Raw genomic sequence first — 22,027 nt, forward strand, 5'->3', positions numbered from 1 at the left:
TGGGATTACAGGTATGAACCACTGCACCCGGCCTCTTCCATTTTATTAATAACTATTTTTTAGAACTGTAAAAACACATACTTATATACACAACAATGTGATGCACACAAATGTACATAATAATGGAGACTGCAATGTGTTACCTGTGCCAAAAGGCTAACCTGTTTGGTGCTGACCTCAGTCTCTTTATTACTATGCTTACAAATGCAGATAATGTACCAACGAGGAGAATGACATCAAGTTTATCCCTTTATTTTGTTTAAAACTTCTTTTGTTTTAACTCAGTTAAAGTTTTTCTTGCAAAACTTGGCTGTGTTGAAACTTTGAATAAGTGTGTCAGAAATGAGCAATGAGATTTTTGAACTTATTTTTACTTATGCCACTGAACATTTCGTATTGGTATAAGATGTATTTGGAAAGTATTTTCTAAAAACAGAAAAAATTTTAAGTGGCTGGGAAAGCTGTTCATTAACACTCTCAAAATTAAACAATCACCAGTTAAGGATTCTGAGCTGTTGGTAGATACTCTACATGCTTTGACTTTGAAATGGAAATTTCCTATAACTCTACTCTTAAGCTTCAGGAGGACTTGAAGTACATCCTGAGATTGCAAGACAAGCTGTTAAATTATTACCACTTGCAAACATTTAACTAAGTGAATAGAGATATTCTTGATACCAAACAACCAAAGAGAGAACCAAAACTAAAACAAAAACCAAAACCAAAACCCAGAAATAAATAATATGCTGATTCAGACAGGATTCATTGTTTTAAGAAACAAAACCAGTACTGTCTTACGCAAAAAGATTTTGGACATTTATTGCATTAATACTGGGGGCTTAGAAAATCAACAGGTAGTAGATGAAAAGAATCTTGGGAAATGGTCAGAAACCAAAAGGGCTCAGAGGGTGAGGCAGTAGGAACACAAGCAACAATTCTACTGCACACTATTGCCACTGGGTTCACCCACATTCCTGTGACACTGGCTCAACACTGAAATTCCTAGGGGAAAGCTTCCAGTTGGCTACGGCTGTCAGAGTAAGGAGAGTCTGTTAGACAGTCTGTTAGAGTAAGGAGAAGGAGCATGTAGCCCCATTGATTCCCATAGCAATGGAGCTACCACTTCTCTCTAACTGTACACAACAGGTACACTCCACAGCAGATGGGGTACTAGCAGGAGGAAGAGAGGCTCACATGCTAGACTGCCCAAAATGACAATTACTCAATACAGACAATAATGTGATAAAAAACCACAATGATCATGTGGTCTTATTAACTATGACTCCTAAGTTCAAAGTTTTGTGTTCACCAAGTTCACCCAATACCTAGAGCTTGGTCTCTGATAGCACGAAACAGGCTTCATGGAGAAAAGCCTGATTCCAGGACTGGGGTACAAGATGGGTCAAGAATGTGGCTACTCCTACATGTGTGGGACATCAGGCAAATAGTTTCTGTAAATTCTCTGTCTATATAAAATACTTGATTAAAAATGTATTGCAAAATTCACGAGACCAGGTAAGGGATAGCAATGTATTTAGACTGATAGAGAAGAGCTTCCTACCTATGTTCATTGTTCAAACTGTACCCATGAAGACCCTTCCTAGCATCCAGGCACTGTCTCTTCCGGTTCTTTATTGTCAAAAGTGCTGTCCCTGGCTAAATTTGTACCAGAGAAAAGGGAGCAACTCTTATTACTCATAATGCCATAGTTCTTCATATCCTGTTAGTATTGAAACGATAGAACTCTTGCCTCTGCAGTTCCCTGGTACCATTTACTCACATTGGATGTTGTATCATCCACTGAGCCACCTGTGAATGCTGGCTTCCGGTGACTCAATCAAATGTTGTTCCTGTGCTTTGTTAATGATGTTCTCAAATGCCTAAAGGATGCAGAAAAATGTCAACTACTACTTGCATTCTGCGCATGTTAAATTTACCATCTGAATTTTATAGCCTAAAAGTAAAATGGCGTGTCTTCCAACCATGTCTTTTGTTGACCTCCTTAGGCCTTAATCACTGCATTCCCGGACTTTGCACTCTTTCAATATTGGCTGCACCTTTGCCTTGCAGAGACCACCAACAGCACGAAGGAAACACGAGGGGCTCATGGGTGGTGTGAGAAGGGCAGTGTCACTTATGCAGGAAATGCCGATCTCTCTTCTACGACAGCTTCAGACTTACCAGAAGGCAAGAGAGGACAAAATGGAAGGAGAATTTACCTTACCCAAGTTGAGATCTGGCCTTCGCCATCAGCTACTGGGAAGTGATCTCCAGGATCACCCTGGAACGTCCTGCCTGAAGGGAGTATTTGTGTTTGCCTGGGTGCTTTGGCTGCCAGACAGTCCAAATATGTAATTTATGAGATAGACTTTGGGCCACTCCATCAGTCCTAATCTCTGGAGGGACTGGAGACTAAAGGTATTAGCCTGATCTCTGGGAAAAGCTGGAGACTAAAGGTCAGTCTTACAGGCACGAGCCCCAATAAAAGCTGTGGGCATCTAAGGCTCAGAGCAAGCCTCCGTGGCTGGCAATCCTCAGTCTGTATTGGCACACACTGCAGCCAAGGGAAGGCAGCACTGTCTATGATTCCATGGGGAGAGCACAGTCAGGGCTCTGCATTCATACCCCTCCCAGATGCTGCCTGCATGTCGCTCCCCTTGGCTGATGATAATCTGTGCCTTTTCCTCTTTATAAACCACAAATGAGTATAACAGCTTTCAATAAGTTCTGTGAGCCCTTTTAGTGAATCATCAGAACTGAGGGTGGTTTTAGGACACCCTAAACTTGCAAATAGTGTCAGAGTGAGAGCAGCCTTATAAGACTGTTCCCCTAGGCCTTGCAGCTCGGCCAACTCTGAGAACAGAGCAAGGGTCTCACCAGCCCTTGGCTGAAATGGTGAGGCCCATGTGCTGTAGAGCAGAACACGGATGGGTGGGTCCTGATCCCCAGGCACATAGGGGCTCAAGTCCAAGAGTCAAGACAGCAGGTAGCTCAAAGCTCTGAATGAATCCTGGGTCCAAATGAAGGAGAATCACCCCAAATAAGCATGTCAGCACTTTCTGGTAGCCCAATCTTGAGTGACCCCATGAAAGAAACAAGGAGAGGAGAGAGTGAGGTCAGAGTACCCCAAAGGGGAGACAGAGCACCCCAGCCAGGTGAAACTGCTAGCCCCGGTGAGTGCCAGGAGCCAGAGGAGGACTTTGAAAATTAAGAGGATAGTGGTTTTAAAGCACTCAGTCTCCTGAGATGCTGGACCAGGAACTGGCCTGGGTTTAAAGGCAGTACTGGCCTGGGATAGTCCTCTAGGCCAGAATGTAAGGAAATGCTCCAACCAAGGATGGGGCAGAGCAGGGGGACATGTGAGCCAGCCTGAAGGGGCTCCCCTAGCCAAAGCTGGTACAATCTGAGCACCAAAATGATTGAGCATGAAAACCATGTACAAACAACTTAAAAATAGGAATTCACAAATTTAGATAGATAGATAGATAGATAGATAGATAGATAGATAGATAGATAGATAGGCAGACAGACAGAAAACGAGGGAAGGCTGTCTTGTTTACCAGGGCTACAAATGAACTGGTAAATGTGGAAAGGGTGCTGGAGCTAAAACATCCTCACTTTGTAAACATTAGGTAAAAATTGGAACAGGTGAGAATCATGAAAGGATGCTAAGTATAGGTGGACATTTTGATATGGAGCAGAGTGTTTGTATAGTCTTGAAGTTTCTCCCCAGAGATAGCACCTTAGTTACAATGGGAGGAAGAAAGCAGTCATTCTTTAATGGAAAAATCAGGCTACACCTAGGCCGAGTGCTCAAAATTAACATTCCCAACAAGGGGCAGACAGGCATCAGATGAGGGCATCAGATGTACCTCGAGATGCGATGCTCTGAGAAGGACCCCACAGCACCTATGCATTCTGGCTGAGGGTGCAGAACCTCAATCTCATCACATAGAAGCAAACATCAGACAAACACACAACGAAGACTGTCCTATTGCAGAAAAAAAGTCAGCTGGGCTTGGTGACTTAACACCTGTAGTCCCAGCACATTGGGAGCCTGAGGCAAGAGGATCACTTGAGCCCAGGAGTTTGAGACCAGCCTGGGCAACATACTGGGACCCCATCTCTACAGAAAATAGAAAAAGCAGCTGGGTGTGGTGGCACACGCCTGCAGTCCCAGCGACTTGGGAGGCTGAGCGGGGAGGATCACTTGAGCCGGGAAGGTCATGACTACAGTAAGCCATGTTCACGCCACTGCACTCCAGCCTGGGAGAGAGAGCAATATCCTATCTCAAAATAAATAAATAATACTACATTAATTAATTAAATAAATTAAATAAATAATAAAATAAAAATTGAACGTTCTTTTTTTTTTTTTAACAACAACAACAACAACAAAGAGACAGAGAGGTAGGGGAGGACTGTGTTCTTTAAAGATGTCAATGGCATAAGAGACCGACTATGGAAATGCTCCAGACTAAAGGACGCTGAAGAGACACAAAAATGAAATGAAATAACTGGCTCCAGAATGGATCCTATAGTGGAGGGGGAAATGTAATAAAGGACATATTAGGTCAACTGACAAAACTGGAACAAGGATGGTAGACTATTAAATCAATGTAAATTTATCAAGTTAGTAACTGTACTATGGTCACATAATAAAATATCTCTACCCTTAGGAAACACACACTGAAGTATTTAGGGGTAAACAGTCATGACATATGTAACCTAGTCACAAATCCTTTGAAAAATACTGTGTGTGTATATAGAGAAAGACACACAAATACAGTGCACACAAATGCTAAAGCAAGTGAGCAAAATGTTTACAATAGGCAAATCTGAGTAAAGGATATACCAGAATTCTCTATGCTATTTTACTTTTTGCAACTTTCAGTAAGTTTGCCATTATTTTCAAAGAAAAAGATAAGGTGTTTTATGTTCATCAAACCAGCCTTAATCTACTCATTGGTTGCCTTTATTATACATAAAAATTAACTCAATTAAATGTATCTGTTGTGTGCAGTTGTACAGGACTTTGGTTGTTTTTCTTTTCTTTTCCTTTTTTTTTTTTTTTTTTTTTTTTGAGATGGGGTCTTACTCTGTCACCCAGTCTGTAGTGCAGTTGCACAATCTCTGCTCACTGCAACCTCCGCCTCCCAGGTTCACGCGATCCTTCCACCTCAGCCTCCTGAGTAGCTGGGACCACAGGCGCATGCCACCATGCCCAGCTAATGTTTTGTATTTTTGATAGAGACTGTGTATTGCCATGTTGCCCAGGCTAGTCTTGAACTCCTGAGCTCAAGTGAGCTGCCTGCTTCAGCCTCCCAAAGTGCTGGGATTACAGGTATGAACCACTGTGCCCTGCTAGGATTTTGTCAATCTGTTTTGAAACATAAAAGGTTGGACACCTATGATGTAAAGGCATCATCCTGAGGAAAGGATGCTGAATTCACTGTAGATGGCTATACTTGCAGGATTAAAAGCACATCCAGGCCTATATGAATACACTTAGATGACTTACACCTGTAATCCCAGCACTTTGGGAGGCTGAGGCAAGAGGGTCACCTGAACCCAGGAGTTTGAGACCAGCCTAGGCAACATACCGAGACCCCATCTCTACAGAAAACAGAAAAAGTAGCTGGGTGTGGTGGCACACGCCTGCAGTCCCAGCGACTTGGGAGGCTGAGGTGGGAGGATCGAAGAAAAAGATAAGGTGTTTTATGTTCATCAAACCAGCCTTAATCTACTCATTGGTTGCCTTTATTATATATAATACACACACGTGCATATAGACTGCTGCTTACCAAATGTGTTTCAGAGAGAAACACGAAGGGCAGTGGAAGCCTTCAAGTCACAGATTTGGAAAAATCTACGTGATAGTTTTGTTAATTCTCTTGCCTTAAATATGAACAACTTCAACTATACCAAATAAAGGTCCCTACAAAATAAGATCCACACTTTCCTAAGATAATCCATTTCAATGTTTAACAATTTCAACTTTCAAAGTCCTTGTCAGTGTTTACCATATCCTTTTACAGTACTCAAATTCTTACCTTCTTGCTCTGTCCTTAGGGACTAGGCAGAAAGAACATTTTCACTTTAAGAATCAAAATAACCACCAAAGAAGAAAGGCATGCTATAAATCCCAAACATAAACACCTACATTCTCAGTGCTGGGTTTCTTCCTATCAAAAAATGGACAAACAGCATTAACTTGTGCTACAGGAGTGCTCATTAGCTACTAGATTCACTAAAGAGCATGAAATATTAAAAAGCATAAACTCAGGTGACAGTAAAAACACTTCCATTGCCAGACAAGGTTTGGGGTAGGTGGGAGTGGGAGTTGGGGTGCCTGCTAAAGTAGGCTTGGAACAGTGGTGGCAACGCTAGCCACTAACTGGTGCACCTGAGAGTGTGTCAAGATCCTGGCTGGCCAGGCTGCCCCCAACCCCACCCCAGATCAATTACATCACATCCAGGCACCAGTATTTTTGAAGGCTTCCCAGGTGATTCCAGTATGCAGGCTGAGAACAACGCCTTAGAGGGACATTTCCTGCCTCTGGTCTCTGCTCTCCACCTGCATGGCTTTCATTTCTCTACTGCCTCACCACAAAAAGACTCTTGGGCAAGAGGCTGCATTGGAAGGTTCTGGAGAGTTCGCCCACTCACCAACAGAAGAGAGATCTTCTCCAGGCCACCATGTTCATCTCAATTGTTTGTTGAATCCAAACTAGTATGGTATCCTCACATAACTACGGGGGCACTGTAAACGCCCTGTTTTCTGGGATGGGCTCCTCTGGAAATAAAACTCCCTGTGAGTGGTGCCACCTGCAGTTGGGCAACAGGCTAGCCACAGTTCAAATGCTGGCCCAGTTGAGGTGAATAATGAATTTCATGTTCCTCTCTTCACACACTAGTGTTCCACCTCCGGGTGCAGTGTGAGTGCTGCCTGACTCCCTCCTCCACCTGGTTCTGATGGAGATGCCTGTGTCACTCCCTGGTTCATGAGTTTCAGCTGGGATGGATTCTACAGGAAGGCGGCCAGTGAGAGGCAAGGCTGCCTCTATGGTGGATGCTAGGAGGTGCTAGAAGAAGACCCTGAAACTCCTCAACATCTCACCCACTCACTTTGCCACTGGGCTCCATCCGCCCACCATGGGCTTCCTGTTTGGTTGAGGGGTTTTGCAGGTAGCTGCAAAAATGGAAATGTGATCTCACAAGGAATCTAAGAAATTAATTTTGGTGCAATTAAATTAGTAATATTAACTTTGCAATGAATGGGGCTAAGGGGATGGGAATAAAAGAGGTGTGTTTTTAATAAGGGGCATAGAGAAAGAAGGAAGATTTTTATCTCCTGTCATTTTGCATGAGAAGAATTTGCCGGGCCCTTGTGGGTGCGGTGGGAGGATGTGGGTGTGGAGTGATAAAGGAGAAGAGGGGACCAAGAAAGAGAAATACCAAGAAAATTCACTTACTTTACAACATTTTCTAGAGCCAGTCTGAGCATTCTCTCCTTTATTCAATAAATAATTTTTTAGCATCTGCTGAGCACTGTGTGAAGTGCAGAGAATAATGATGAACAAGGTGCTTTCCTTATCTTGAGCAGTTCACAGTGTAGCATCAGAGACACTTAGGATGATTTAAATGTTACCGTGTGGTATTAGAAATGTTGATTTAGGGGGCTGGGCACAGTGGCTTAGGCCTGTAATTCCAGCACTTTGGGAGGCCGAGGCGGGTGGATCACGAGGTCAGAAGATCAAGACCATCCTGGCTAACACAGTGAAACCCCATCTCTACTAAAAATTCAAAAAATTAGTCGGGCGTGGTGGCAGGCGCCTGTAGTCCCAGCTTCACGGGAGGCTGAGGCAGGAGAATGGCGTGAACCCAGGAGGCAGAGCTTGCAGTGAGCCGGATGGTGCCACTGCACTCTAGCCTGGGCGACAGAGCGAGACTGCGTCTCAAAAAAAAAAAATTTTTTTGATGTAAATTAGAAAACCCAACTCAAAATGTCTTCAACAAAGAGGAAATTGTTTCTTGTTTCTCTTTCTCTCTCTCTCTCTCACACACACACACACACCTGCAACACATGCTGTCTTATTGGGCAGTCCCAGGGCTGGTTAATTCCGAAGCTGAACGATGTCAGACAGGGTTTCACCATGTTGGCCAGGCTGGTCTTGAACTCCTGACTTCAGGTGATCCACCCGCCTTAGCCTTCCAAAGTGCTGAGATAATAGGCGTGAACCACTGAGCCTGGCCTGGATATCTTTCTGTTTTTTTTTTTTTTATTTATTTAGCATGAAACCCCAGCCTGGAATTTTTTTTTTTTTTTTTAGCATGAGAAAATATTTCCCAGAACCATGATTTATCTGAGACTAGGGGAGATAATGAATATCAGAACAAAATCAAGGCTCTGATAAGTAAGAAACGGTAGATTATTGGTATTTTAATTTGCTTTTTCCTGTTGACCAATGAGAATAAGCACCATTCCATATGCTTACTGACTATGCACATTTCCCCTTTTTAGAATTACTTGCTTATTCCTTTATTCCTTTCACTTCTTTTCAATTAAGTTTATCCTTATCTTATTGATTGGTAAAAGTTCTTAAATGCACTGAGTACTAACCCTGTGTCACTTCTATGCATTCAGGTGTCTTCTTTCAGAGCACTTTGCCTTTTCTTTTTCTTTTTCTTTTTTTCTTTTGTTTTTCTTTTTCTTTTTTTCTTTTGTTTTTCTTTTTTCTGAGACTAGTCTCACTCTGTCGCCCAGACTGAGTGCAGTGGCTCAGTCTCGGCTCACTGCCACCTCCACCTCCCGGGTTCAAGTGATTCTCCTGCCTCAGCCTCTGGAGTAGCTGGGATTACAGGTGCGTGCCACGATGCCTGGCTAATTTGTGTGTGTGTGTGTTTTTTTTTTTTTTTCTTTTTTAGTAGAGAAAAGGTTTCACCATGTTGGCCAGGCTGGTCTTGAACTCCTGACCTCAGGTGATCCGCCTGTCTCAGCCTCCCAAAGTGCTGGAATTACAGGCATGAGCCACCTCTCCTGGCTGCGCCTTGTCTTTTCTATGTTATGTTTGATGTCCTTGGTTATAAGAAATTTTAAATTTCAAATTAGTCAAATATATAGATAATTTCCACTAAAATTTGTGTTTTTGTTTCCTTGTTTTTGTTTTCGTTTTTGTTTTTTGAGACTGAGTCTCACTCTGTCACTCAGGCTGGAGTGCAGTGGTGTGATCTCAGCCTCCTGGGTTCAAGCGATTCTTGTGCCTCAGCCTCCTGAGTAGCTGTGACTACAGGCATGTGCCACCCTGCCCAGCTAATTTTCGTATTTTTAGTAGACACAGGGGTTCACCATGTTGGCCAGGCTGGGTGTTTTTGTCTCTTAAAATATTCTCCTATGTCTTTATCCACAATTTGCTTTTCAGATTTAGGCTTTTAATATAGCTGGAATTGATTTCTGTATGTGATAGGGAGCCTACTTTACTTTTCATACGGATAGCTGATTCTTCCAGGCCATTTATTGAGCAGGCCATTCGTTCTCCAGGGATGTGTAATTCCATCTCTGCTGCTGACCAATTCCCCGTGTGAGTGGAATCATCTGTCTATTCTCTTTCATTAGTTCTATATTCCTAACCCTTTTCTCTTTCTTATGAATTTAAAATCGGCTTGTCAAATCCAGCAAAAATCCTGTGGAAATTATTATTAGAACTCAATTTAATATATAAATTACTTTTGGAAGAGTATCCTTCTTTATGAAGTTCTGTCTTCTCATACATGAACAAACCACATCTTCACTGATTCAGGCTTTCTTGTATCAGTTAATGATGGGCATAATTCTTTTCATTATGGTCTTGTTCATTTTTGTTTGAGATTTATCCTGAGGTAACTTACAGTTTTGTTGCTATTGTCAACAGTATTATTTTAAAATTATATTTTCTAATGAATTATCATTGATCTCTGTGAATGCTATTGACTTTAAATTTAATTTTTAGTTTTATCACAATAGTACATGAACATAACTTAAAGAATCAAGTAGCCTTATAACCAAAACATTCCTCTTCCTTATCTCCTTTTCTAATAGTTCTCAACCAGGGGTGATTTTGCCTTCCCCAATCCCCTGCCCGGACATTTGTAATGTCTGGAGACGTTTTTGATTATCATGACTGGGAGTAGGGGATATACTGCCATATAATGAACAGAGGCCAAAGATAGGACAGTCCCCCAACTACAAAGATTTATCCACTTTAAAATATTGATAGCAGCAAAGTTGAGAAATCTTGTTCTATTCCATTCTCCCAAAGGTAATAATCAATCACTCTTCTAGCTCTTTCTCTGGGTATTTAACCTCCATATTTCTAAATTATTTTTAAAACTACAACTTTTAATTTTTTCTCTTTTTTTTTTTTTTGGTTTTATTTATTTATTTATTTATTTAGAGACAGAATCTTGTTCTGTCGCCTAGGCTGGAGTGCAGTGGAGCAATCTCGGCTCACTGCAACCTCCATTTCCTGGGTTCAAGTACTTCTCTGCTTCAGCCTCTCGAGTACCTGGGATTACAGGCACCTGCCACCACACCCAGCTAATTCTTGTATTTTTAGTAGAGACAGGGTTTCACCATCTTGGCCAGGCTGGTCTTGAACTCCTGACCTTGTGATCCACCCACCTCAGCCTCCCAAAGTGCTGGGATTACAGGTATGAGCCACCGTGTCCAGCCTTGTTTTATTTTAAAAGTAACCGTTTATCCTCAAATTTCTGCCAGGGATGAAATCTCCCAATATGTTGAAACACATCAAATAAATGATCATTTGCATTTGTTGTGTGCACATCCTCCATCCTCTTGCCTGCGCTCTAGGTCTGCTGTACAGATGTTGATCTGGGACAACTTTCACCATAACCTGGAGAATTTGTTTCTCTTCTTCCCCATGTTGGATTACCCATTTGCTGAATCCCATGTCTGCACTTTTGTGATTTCTTCTTTCATTTTGCTGGGGCAGAAGCTTCGATGTTTTCACAGGAGACGTATTTCTTGACTCCTGGATTATCTGAAATTTTTCTTACTCTACAGTGTTAAATCAAGTTTAGACTAAAACTGCCTTCTTACATACTTTAAATTCAGCCTAAAGGTTTCTCCTTACATGGTGAACTATAGCCCAACTGGCAGTGTAAACAGATTGTCATCTACTCTTGTGCCAATCACTGAGTTTTGGCCAATTAAATGTGGCCAACTATTCGAACCATGTTCAAATAAGACAAACACCGAGCTGTAACCAGCCTGGCTGTTTCTGTAGCTCACTTTGTTTTCTGTAATTCACTTTCCTTTTTACTGTCTATGAATCCTCTGCCACCACGTGGCTGTGCTGGAGTCGTCTCTGAACCCACCCTGGCTCCGGAGGCTGCCCAATTTGTGGATTTTCTTTGCTCAATTAAACTCTTTTAAATTTTATTCCGCTGAAGTGTTTCTGTTACTATCAGTTAAGATAGATAATTTGGCTATGTATAAAATTCTGAATTGGAAATGATTTCCTTTAGAATTTCAGAGGCTTTGCTTCATTGTCTTCTGACTTTCAATACTGTGAGGAGAACTCTGATGGCCTCATGTTTCCCAGTGCTTTATATGTCACTTTATTTCCTCTTTGGAAGATTTCTGGGATCTTTCTTTGATTCTCATTTGTTGTGCGGAGCACAGGGTGGCCCCATTCAATCTGGAAATTCATATTCTTCAGTCTGAATATATTTTTCCTCTTCTTTTTTTTTTTTTTTTTTGAGATGGAGTCTCGCTCTGTCTCCCAGAGCAGGGGTGCGATCTCGGCTCACTGCAAGCTCTGCCTCCTGGGTTCACGCCATTCTCCTGCCTCAGCCTCCTGAGTAGCTGGGACTACAGGCGCCCGCCACCACACCTGGCTAATTTTTTATATTTTTAGTAAAGACGGAGTTTTACTGTGTTAGCCAGGATGGTCTCGATCTCCTGACCTCATGACCCGCCCGCCTCAGCCTCCCAAAGTGCTGGGATTACAGGCGTGAGCCACTGCGCCCGGCCTGCCTCTTCTTTCATTTATTAAATTAATTGTCTCTGATATCTTACTTTCCTCCTGGAACTATATTTTTCAGATCAAACGCTCTTGTTTTTGTATCATGAGCCCCTTCTCACAATAATATTCTTAGATGCACAAAATAAAATGCATAGGATTACAAAGACAAACACTTCTTTTGAGGTACAGTTGACAAAACATTAAGAAATAAATTTTTAAAAATAAAAATAAAAAAGAAATAAATTCATTATAGAGTTATATATGTTTTTAAATAACAAAACAATAGTAAGTTTAACAAACTACCATTTTAAAATAAAGTTAAATGCAAACTAATTTTAAGATATCTGTAACTGCAATATGATTGTAAAATATCTGTGATTTCTATTGGTGACAAAGTTGCAGTAAAGTTGTGCTTTGTTGCTTACGTATTTACTTACTGTTTTTTGTTTGTTTGTTTGTTTTTGTTTTTTAAGATGGAGTCTAATTCTGTCACCCAGGATGGAGTGCAATGGTGAGATCTCGGCTCACTGCAACCTCCCCCCGTCTCAGGTTCAAGCGATTCTCCTGCCTCAATCTCCCAAGTAGCTGGGATTACAGGCAAATATCACCGCGCCCAGCTTACTTATTCCTACTTATTTTTATTTATTGTTTAGAGACAAGGTCTTGCTCTGTCTCCCAGGCTGAAGTGCAGTGATGCCATTTTAGCTCACTGCAGCCTCGAACTCCTGGGCTCAAGTGACCCTTCCGCCTCAGGCTCCCAAGTACTGGGACTACAGGGACAGCACCACGCCTGACTAATGTTGTTACTTTTTGTAAAGATGAGGTCTTGCTATGTTGCCCAGGGTGGCCTTGAACTCCTGGGCTCAAGTGATCCTTCCACCTCAGCCTCCCAAAGTGTTGGTAGTATAAGCATGAGCCACTACACCTGGCTGCCTGGACATTTAAAAGAGGAAATGTTATGTATTTGTCAGGGGTTAGGGAAAATAAAGATGTATTATTTTACCATATGGGTTTATGAACGAACTCATTCCACAGACCTTTTAGGAGTCTGGGGACCCCAGGTTAAGAATGCCTGATTCAGATGTTAGATCTCTTAAATGGATCCTCTAATTTTGTTGTTTTTCTCCCTATTCTTGTCTTTGCCTTTTTTTTTTTCTGATTTCCAATAAATGACTTTTATTTTATTCTCTAATACTTTGAAGTTTTTAAAATTATATTTTTAATTTCTAACAATTTCTGTTGTTGTTGTTTTCAAAATGTTCCTTATGTTTAGCATCCCTGACCTTGCTTCATATATGCAACATCCTTTCTTATCTTTTGAAGATAGGGATGAAAGTGAAGGATTTGTTTGTTTGTTTGTTTGCATTTTCTTCTACTCATTACATCATTATCTCTTTCATCATAATTACTTCCCACTATTTGGTTATTAGGGATCATGAGTTTAAAATGATTAATTGCAGAACTTTTACTGACCGTACCCATTATTTCTCCCACAATTTTATAATGCTGGCAGGTTTCTTAAAAACTGAGCTACAGTTTACATAAAGTACATAAACATTCAGCATAAAGTTCAATGAACTGTAAAAACCAAGGTATTGGCTGGGCACACCTGCAATCCCAGCAAGTTGGGAGGCCAAAGTGGGAGGATCACTCAAGTCCAAGAGTTTGAAACCAGCCTGGGCAACATAGCAAGACCCTGTCTCTACAAAAAATTTACAAATAATAATAATAATTAACCAGGCGAGGTAGTGCATGCCTGTATACTTGGGAGGCTGAGGCCTGACAGTCGCTTGAGCTCAGGAGGTCCAGGCTGCAGTAAGCTACGATCGTGCCACTGCACTCCATCGTAAATGAGAGCCTGTCTTCCAAAAAGAAAAAAAAAAAAAAAAGGATATACAACATTTACATTACTCCACAGATTTCCTGTAATCCAGGATATATAACATTTACATTACTCCACAGACTTCCTGTAATCCATCCCAACAAATATTCCCCTTGTAAGTATAACCCCTGTGTTGACACCATGAATTTCTTTTGCCTGTTCTTAAACTTTATATAAATGAAATAATGGAGTATTGATGTGGACTTTTGGGTCTGGCTTTTTTCATTCAACATGTCTGCAAAATTTGTTCGTATTAATTCACCTATCAGTCTTTTGTGTACTTTTTGCTAAGTAATATTTTATTGTATGAATATATCACAAGTTATTTTTCCATTCACCTATTAATATACACCTATCTTGTTTCTGGGTTTTAACCACTATGAATAAAACTGCAATGAACCTTCTTATACATATTTGTAATTGTTTCTAGAGTTTTAATTCCACCTTTTTAAAACCTGAAAGATAATTTTTAAAACACTGATTTTCTGAACTATTTTATTGATGTCTGTCTACACAATTGCGTGTTGTGTCTCACACTGTTGCTTTGGGTTCACATTATTCTCTGCTGAGGTGTCTCCTTTAATAGGGAATGTTGGTGGCTGGTGCATTCCTGATGTCTTAGTTTTGTCCTTCTTCTTGAATAATGACTTGAAAAATGATTTATATTACCCTCAACACTGTGATGATACCACCTCATGGTCTTCTAGCTTCTGTTATTGCTGATGAGAAGCATGGGGCTGTTTAATTCTTATTCCTTTTTAGCTAATCTGACTGCTATTTCTCTGGTAGCTTCTAAGATTTCCTCTCTGGAATTTTTATTCGGCTGTTTCATTATGTTATTTCTAGGTGGATTTTATTTTTATTTAACCTTCTGGCATGGGGAGAGCACTTTTGATCTAAGGACTTGTTTGTGATAATGGAACATTCTCAGCCATCATCTCCTCAAATATTGCTTCTTGGTTATTTCTTTTCACGATTCTCTTCATTATTCCTTTTATTGCCTGCAAAATTTCTATTAGGTATGTAAGTTCTTCATTTATTACTCTGTAGATCTTAAATATATATATTTTTTAAATAGTTTAATAATATTTTATTATTGCAATCATGTAGAATGAATTTATCTTTTGACTGTTGATTTTGTTGGATGCCTTTGTTAATTGTTTTCATATATTTTGGAATTTTGGCTTAATTTCAATGGAATTTTGGATAATTTATCTCTCTCTCTCTGTCTCTCTCTCTCTCTCATTTCCTCTCACTCCCCTTTCACAATTGACTTCACCACTGGCTCAGGTCTTGTATTGAGGACAAGGAAATACTGCCCCATAATGCTGTTGAGAATATTTAAGAACAGTCAGGAAAGCTTTGTAGCTTGGTTTTATTGCAGCAAGTGTGTGTGTGCTATTTATACTGGCCTATTTTTATGTTTTCATTTGTTTTTATATGTTTTTATGTTTTGTCATATTTCAGCAAAGAGGAAGACCTTAAGTCCTGAACTTCCAAGGCCAACTTGACTGGAAACCCTCCAGTCTTTAATCCATAGAAACCTGACTTCTGTCTCCACCATGCCTAGAAAACTACTTTTTAAAAGAACATTAGTGGTCACCACATTGGTAAAGTATTAATAAATAAACATGTTTTAGTTCTAATCACGCTTGCCTTTTGGCACGCTTCCTGACTATACTGCATCCCCCACAAATGCTCTGTTCTCTTGGCTCCCACAGTAGCATACACTTTTTATTTTTAAAAGGTTGTAAAATACGCAAAACATAAAACTTATTATCATAACCATCTTTAAGTGCACAGACCAGTGGCATTTCATATATCCCCATTGCTGTGTGGCCATAACCCATCACCACCATCTGTCTCCAGAACTCTTTTTATCTTGCAAAACTCCATACCCATTAAACAACAATTCCCCATTGCCTGCTGCCCCTAACCTCTGGCAGCCACCATTCTACTTTCTGTTTCTTTTTTCCAAGACTGGGTCTCCCTCTGTTGCTCATGCTGAAGTGCAGTGGTACGATCACAGCTCACTGCAACCTCCAACAATCCTCCTGCCTCAGCTTCCTGAGTAGCTGAGACTACAGGCATGCACTACTACACCTGGCTAAGGTTTTTAGTTTTTGTTTTTGGCAGAGATGGAGTTTTACTATGTTGCCTAAGCTAGTCTTGAACTCTTGGCCTCAAGTGATTCTCGACCTTGGTCTCCCAAAGTGCTGGGATTACTGGCATGAGCCGCAACTGGCCTCTACTTTCTATGAGTTTGACTGTTCCAGATGCCTCCTGTGAGTGGACTCATACAGTATTTGTCCTTTTGTGACTGGCTTTTCACTTAGTATAATGTCCTCAAGGCTTACCTTTGTGATAACACATCTTTCTGCTGACTTCTTTCCAGTCCCCTTTCTGACTTCTTTCTAGTCCCCTCTTTGTTCATCATGTCTTCATATTGGTCTTCCTCAGCGTTCCCTCCTCCCGGACCCTGTTCCGTCTTCATCATCCCTACCCCTGGGTAATCTTCACTCTCATGGTATCAACTACCATCTCCATGGAGGGGATGGGTCTGTGTTTCTAGCCCAGACCTCTCCCTTAGCTCCAAGCTTTGCATCTCCAATTGTCTGTGGGACACTTTTTCTTGGATAGTTTGTAGGCACGTCCAGATCAGCATGTCCCAAGTTCAATTCCTCATATCTTTCTTCCCCCATAAATAAACTGCTCATTCTCTAGGTTTCCTGTCTCATTAGTTGACACTACCATCTACCCCAACCCAATCTACAAATAAAGATGTCATCTGTGACTCCTTTCTGCCTCCCTTCGCATTCCCTCCAGAATGCCAGTCAATTCCTATTTCATAAACATCCCTGTATCTAACCCATTCTCTCCAAATCTACTGCATATAACCTACAACAGACCACCACTTTTCTAGCCTGAGAAACAGCCTTCCACCTGGCTTCTGTGCCTCCAGATCTTATGCCTTCCTAATTTGTTCTCCAAACTGATACTTCTCAAGTGCCAATCTGATCATTATTTTCTGCTTAAAACCTTCAGTGGCTTCCCATTGCCTTTGACAAAATAGCCAAACTTCTTGGTCTGGCTCCTCTCGGCCAATCACGAACCCATCTGCAGTTCATGTTCCAAAAATGAAACACCCTAGAACAATGACGTCCACCATTTCTTTCCGGGGTCAAGAGAAGAGCTTAGAAGACACATTCTAGGAGATGATGCCCTCATTCCTTTAGGGAGGCAGACAATCGGATGATAACTAATTAGCATACATGTACTGGTAAAGTCAACACGTGACCTGGTGAGCTGGCACCAAGATGAGCTGGTGAGCTGGCACCACGAGGCCTGTGGTGCCTTACACATGAACATGCAGCCTGACAGGAGCTGCAGTCTTAGGTATGACGTGAGAAGGATTGCCCCCTTCTGGCTGTGATTCTGATTGTCCCTGAGTTTTTCTGTTCCCTAGCATGATTAACTCACTGGGACATCTTTATTAGAGCTGGATCCATGGTTACAGTTTATAAAGCAATGAGAACAAATTTGAAATCTTAATAATGTCCATTCCAGGAAAAAATTAACCACTTTAAGAATTGGAGGGGGAGGAATGTAATTTTCTACTTCATTGCATGGGTTTGGAGTATAGCTGAGAGCTATTTGGTTTGTGGAAGTTATTTCAGGATGATTCGACGATGAGGCAGCCTGGCTGAGGCTCTGGAGAGCTGGTTTAAAGAGGAAAACAAAATGAAAAAAGAAAAATTATTTTTACATAACCTTTTTAAAAATGGGGATTTTAAAACAACAAAGTTTTGGGGTGTTTTTTTTTTTAGTTGGTTTTAGTTTGCCTGGTTTTAGTTTACCTATTCCTTTGAGAAGCTGTAGAAAGACTTTTATCCTGGAGAGGCTCAAATGCAAAGCTAGATCAAATTTTCTATAATTTCGAGGTATCTGTGGAGTCTTTGGAGCGGTTTTATAAATTCGCAGGACTCATGAGCTTCAGAACCTCTGTCTGGGAGTTCAGTGAGAAATGAAAAGATGGAGTCTATTTGGGGAGGATCATAAACACTTTTTTCTTTCAAAGATAGGGTCTTGTTCTGTTGCCCAGGCTGGAGTGCAGTGGCATGATCATAATTCACTGTAGCCTCGACCTCCTGAGCTCCAGCAATTCTCCTGCCTCAACCTCCCACGCAGTAAGGATTACAGGCGTGCACCACCATGCCTAGCTAATTATTTTTAATTTTTTTGTAGAGATAGGGTCTCACTGTGTTGCCCAGGCTGGTCTCAAACTCCTGGGCTCAAGTGGTCCTCCTGCCTCGGCCTCCCAAGCTGCTGGGATTACGGGCATGAGCCACTGTGCCTGGCCCAAAAACACTTTTTAAGAGTAAAGCAGGCCGGGCGCGGTGGCTCAAGCCTGTAATCCCAGCACTTTGGGAGGCCGAGACGGGCGGATCACGAGGTCAGGAGATCGAGACCATCCTGGCTAACACGGTGAAACCCCGTCTCTACTAAAAAATACAAAAAACTAGCCGGGCGAGGTGGCGGGCGCCTGTAGTCCCAGCTACTCGGGAGGCTGAGGCAGGAGAATGGCGTAAACCCGTGAGGCGGAGCTTGCAGTGAGCCGAGATCGCGCCACTGCACTCCAGCCTGGGTGACAGAGCCAGACTCCGTCTCAAAAAAAAAAAAAAAAAAAAAAAAAAAAGAGTAAAGCTAAGCCAAACAACCATGAAAGGACACAAGTATGAACTGCTAAGTGTAGGGATTGGAGCCAAGAGGACAACAGAGGCTGTCGCAGAGTGTCACAAAGATGTTTGTAGATTATCTCCCAAATGGGAGGCTGATTATATTTAAATTGCAAAGTTTTTGTTCTTTTTGGTTAAAAAGCCTTCATGTCTTGAATTTAGTTACCAGCTCAAAAAGGTAGGATGACCTGGGGTGGGAAATGAAACATTGAGAAGTCTGGCCGGGCACGGTGGCTCATGCCTGCAATCCCAATGCTTTGGGAGGCCAATGTGGGCAGATCGCCTGAGCTCAGGAGTTCAAGACCATCCTGGCAAACATGGAAAAGCCCCATCTGTACTAAAAACACAAACATTAGCCAGGCGTGGTGGTACATGCCTGTAGTCCCAGCTACTCAGAAGGCTGAAGCAGGAGAATCGCTTGAATCCAGGAGGTGGAGGTTGCAGTGAGCTGAGATAACGCCACTGTACCCCAGCCCAGGTGACAGAGCAAGACTGTCTCAAAAAACAAAAAGAAGAAAGAAAGAAAGAAAGAAAGAAAGAAAGAAAGAAAGAAAGAAAGAAAGAAAGAAAGAAAGAAAAAGAAAGAAAGAAAGAAAGAAAGAAAGAAAGAAAGAAAGAAAGAAAGAAAGAAAGAAAGAAAGAAAGGAAGGGGAAAGAGAGAGAGAAAGAGAAAGAAAGAAAGAGAAAGAAAGAAAGGAAGAAAGAAAGAAAGAAAGAAAGAAAGAAAGAAAGAAAGAAAGAAAGAAAGAAAGAAAGAAAGACTGAGAAGTAAAATTCAACTGTTCTTGTAGGAAAAGTCCAACACTTCCATTTATTTATGGTTGTAATGAAGACAGGACCACTTAGGACCTCAATTAAGTAATGAAGTGATTACCATTGCCTGGGGCACTTATGCTGGACAGAAAGATGATGCCGCATTAAAGCACAATATGAGACAAAAAGAATTCTGGATAATGTGACCTTCAGGCTTGACATATTTTGATATGCTTACCCTACAAAATTATTTTTCATGAATATTGATAAAATATTCACATCTCCTTTGTGGAAAAAGTCACTGAGATGAGCTTTCATGTGTGTGGTGTTCTTTAGCTAGAGGCATCAGCACACTTTTAGAGTCTAAGGGTTTTTCTTAGCTTTCTTTTTTTTTTCCTTTGAGATGGAGTCTCACTCTGTCACCCAGGCTGGAGTGCAGTGGCGCAATCTCGGCTCACAGCAATCTCCGCCTCCTGGGTTCACACCGTTCTCCTGCCTCAGCCTCCCAAGGAGCTGGGACTACAGGCACCTGCCACCACGCCTGGCTAATTTTTTGTATTTTTAGTAGTGATGGGGGTTCACCATGTTAGCCAGGATGGTCTCAATCTCCTGACCTCGTGATCTGCCCGCCTCGGCCTCCCAAAGTGCTGGGATTACAGGCGTGAACCACCACACCTGGCCTTTCTTATCTTTCTTGCATCACAATTTCTGCATTTGTAAAAGAGGAATTCTTAGAAGCTCAGGTCTGCTGGCAGCCTTGAAAAGTCACCTAATCAATCTTTAGGCAAGTTCCCCACAGAAGTAACTCTGACATCCTTGGCTGATGCACCCAATCTCAGTCAATCCACTAAGATTCTAGAACTGGAGATGCCCACTCTTAATATTGACTCAGGGTCTTCAAAAGATGTGCCAGTGCCCGTAAGCTCTGTCCGTGGGCATCACTCTGATATAACTGCTGCCTCACCTGCTGCTTGTCTTTTCTTTGTGACCCCAGACTGAACTGTGATATTGGCCCTTACACCTTACCTCCCTGAATACCAGCCCCTCTCCTTGTGTTATCTGGTGTCCTAACCAGGCCTTAACTATGAAGCTCTTCTTGCCCACCGGTATCCCTTCAGCCCTTGCCATCTCAGTGCCCACCAGCCTGGCTTCAAGTTGCCAGCCCCTGCCTCTTTGCCTCAGATGTCCTCTGGCTGTTGGAGCCTGTTGTGCTCCAGTCTACATGGAAGAAGGAATCAGTCACCCCAAGGAATCAATTAATCCCGGAGCACTGACGGGAGTGGTTGATAATTACCCCAGCTTCCTTGCCTTTCCCAGGGAAGCACTGTTAGGCACATGCTCTATACTGTTTTCCAGAGTTCCCCAGCGGTATTAAACTCCACTGGTATATACACTGGTGTCTTTTGAAATAAAGTCACCAGCTTGTTGCCTGCCCTCTCTTCCCTGTCTTACTTCCACATCACCCATTATTGTTTGCATAACAATAAATGCAATAAACTAATGAAATAAACTGGCATTCAAACTCTTGTCTCAGAATTTGTCCTTGGGAACAAAAACTAAGACAGGCATCTCAGACTTACCTTGTTCAAAACAATCCTGAATCCTCCTTTGCCCCTCTATCTTTCTTCCGTTCCACACGTACCCACACCCGGACTCTTTCTTTCCCAGTTTTCCCCATCTTAGCTAACGCTCCAGCCAGTTCTCCAGTTGGGCAGGCCACAAACCTAGGAGTCATCTTTAGTTCTCTTTCCCTCTCGTAGCCTACATTCAACCTATCGGCAAGTCCTATTGGCTCTATCTCCCAAGATAAATCCTGAGTTCAGCCACTCCTCATCAGCTTCTCCGCTGTAACCCTCAACCAAGTTACTGAAACCTCATACCCCGACTGCTACAACTGTGCCTTGCTGTCTCCCTGCTGTACACTCACCCCTATGGCCCATGCACACCCAGCAGCCAGGGCAATCTTTGAAAGTATAAATAAATCCTGTTACTCCTCTGCTTAAAATTCTCAAAAAACTCCCCATTGCTACTAGAACAAATACTGAACTCATGGACAATCAGCTCCTGCCTTCTCTTCACTCCCTATCTTTTATGACATTCCTATTGATAGATTTGGGGTTTTTTCCCCCATTGCATGCACATGCCAAGCTAACTCTTGTTGTAGCATTGGGGTTTAGAAAATGATACCCCAGGCCAGGTGCGGTGGCTCATGCCTGTAATCCCAGCACTTTGGGAGGCTGAGGTGGGAGGATTGCTTGAGCCTGGGAATTTGAAGCAGCAGTGAGTTGTTCTGGGGCCACTGCACTATAGCCTGGGCAACAGAACAAGACCCTCCTTCTAAATATAAAAAAAAAGTAAAAAGAAAAAAATAGATACCCCAAAATATGTCAAATATGCCGCTTTGGACTTCAAACTGAGTGCATCTGGGAAGCAGCAAATATGGTGGGGAGAGGAGGTTCTCCCTAAAGTTCCCCTATCTACCTAAATGCCAGATCCTCCAGAAGATATCCAATTATTGGGAATTCCTTCCCCAGATATCTCATCAACCGAATATCTTTGCAGGAAGAAAGACTAGAGTAGACTCCATACCCAGAGCCCACGCTATTGCCTATTATTCAAGCCCATTCATC

Source organism: Macaca mulatta, chromosome 18 (genome assembly GCF_049350105.2).
Source record: "Macaca mulatta isolate MMU2019108-1 chromosome 18, T2T-MMU8v2.0, whole genome shotgun sequence".
Lineage (NCBI taxonomy): Eukaryota > Metazoa > Chordata > Mammalia > Primates > Cercopithecidae > Macaca > Macaca mulatta.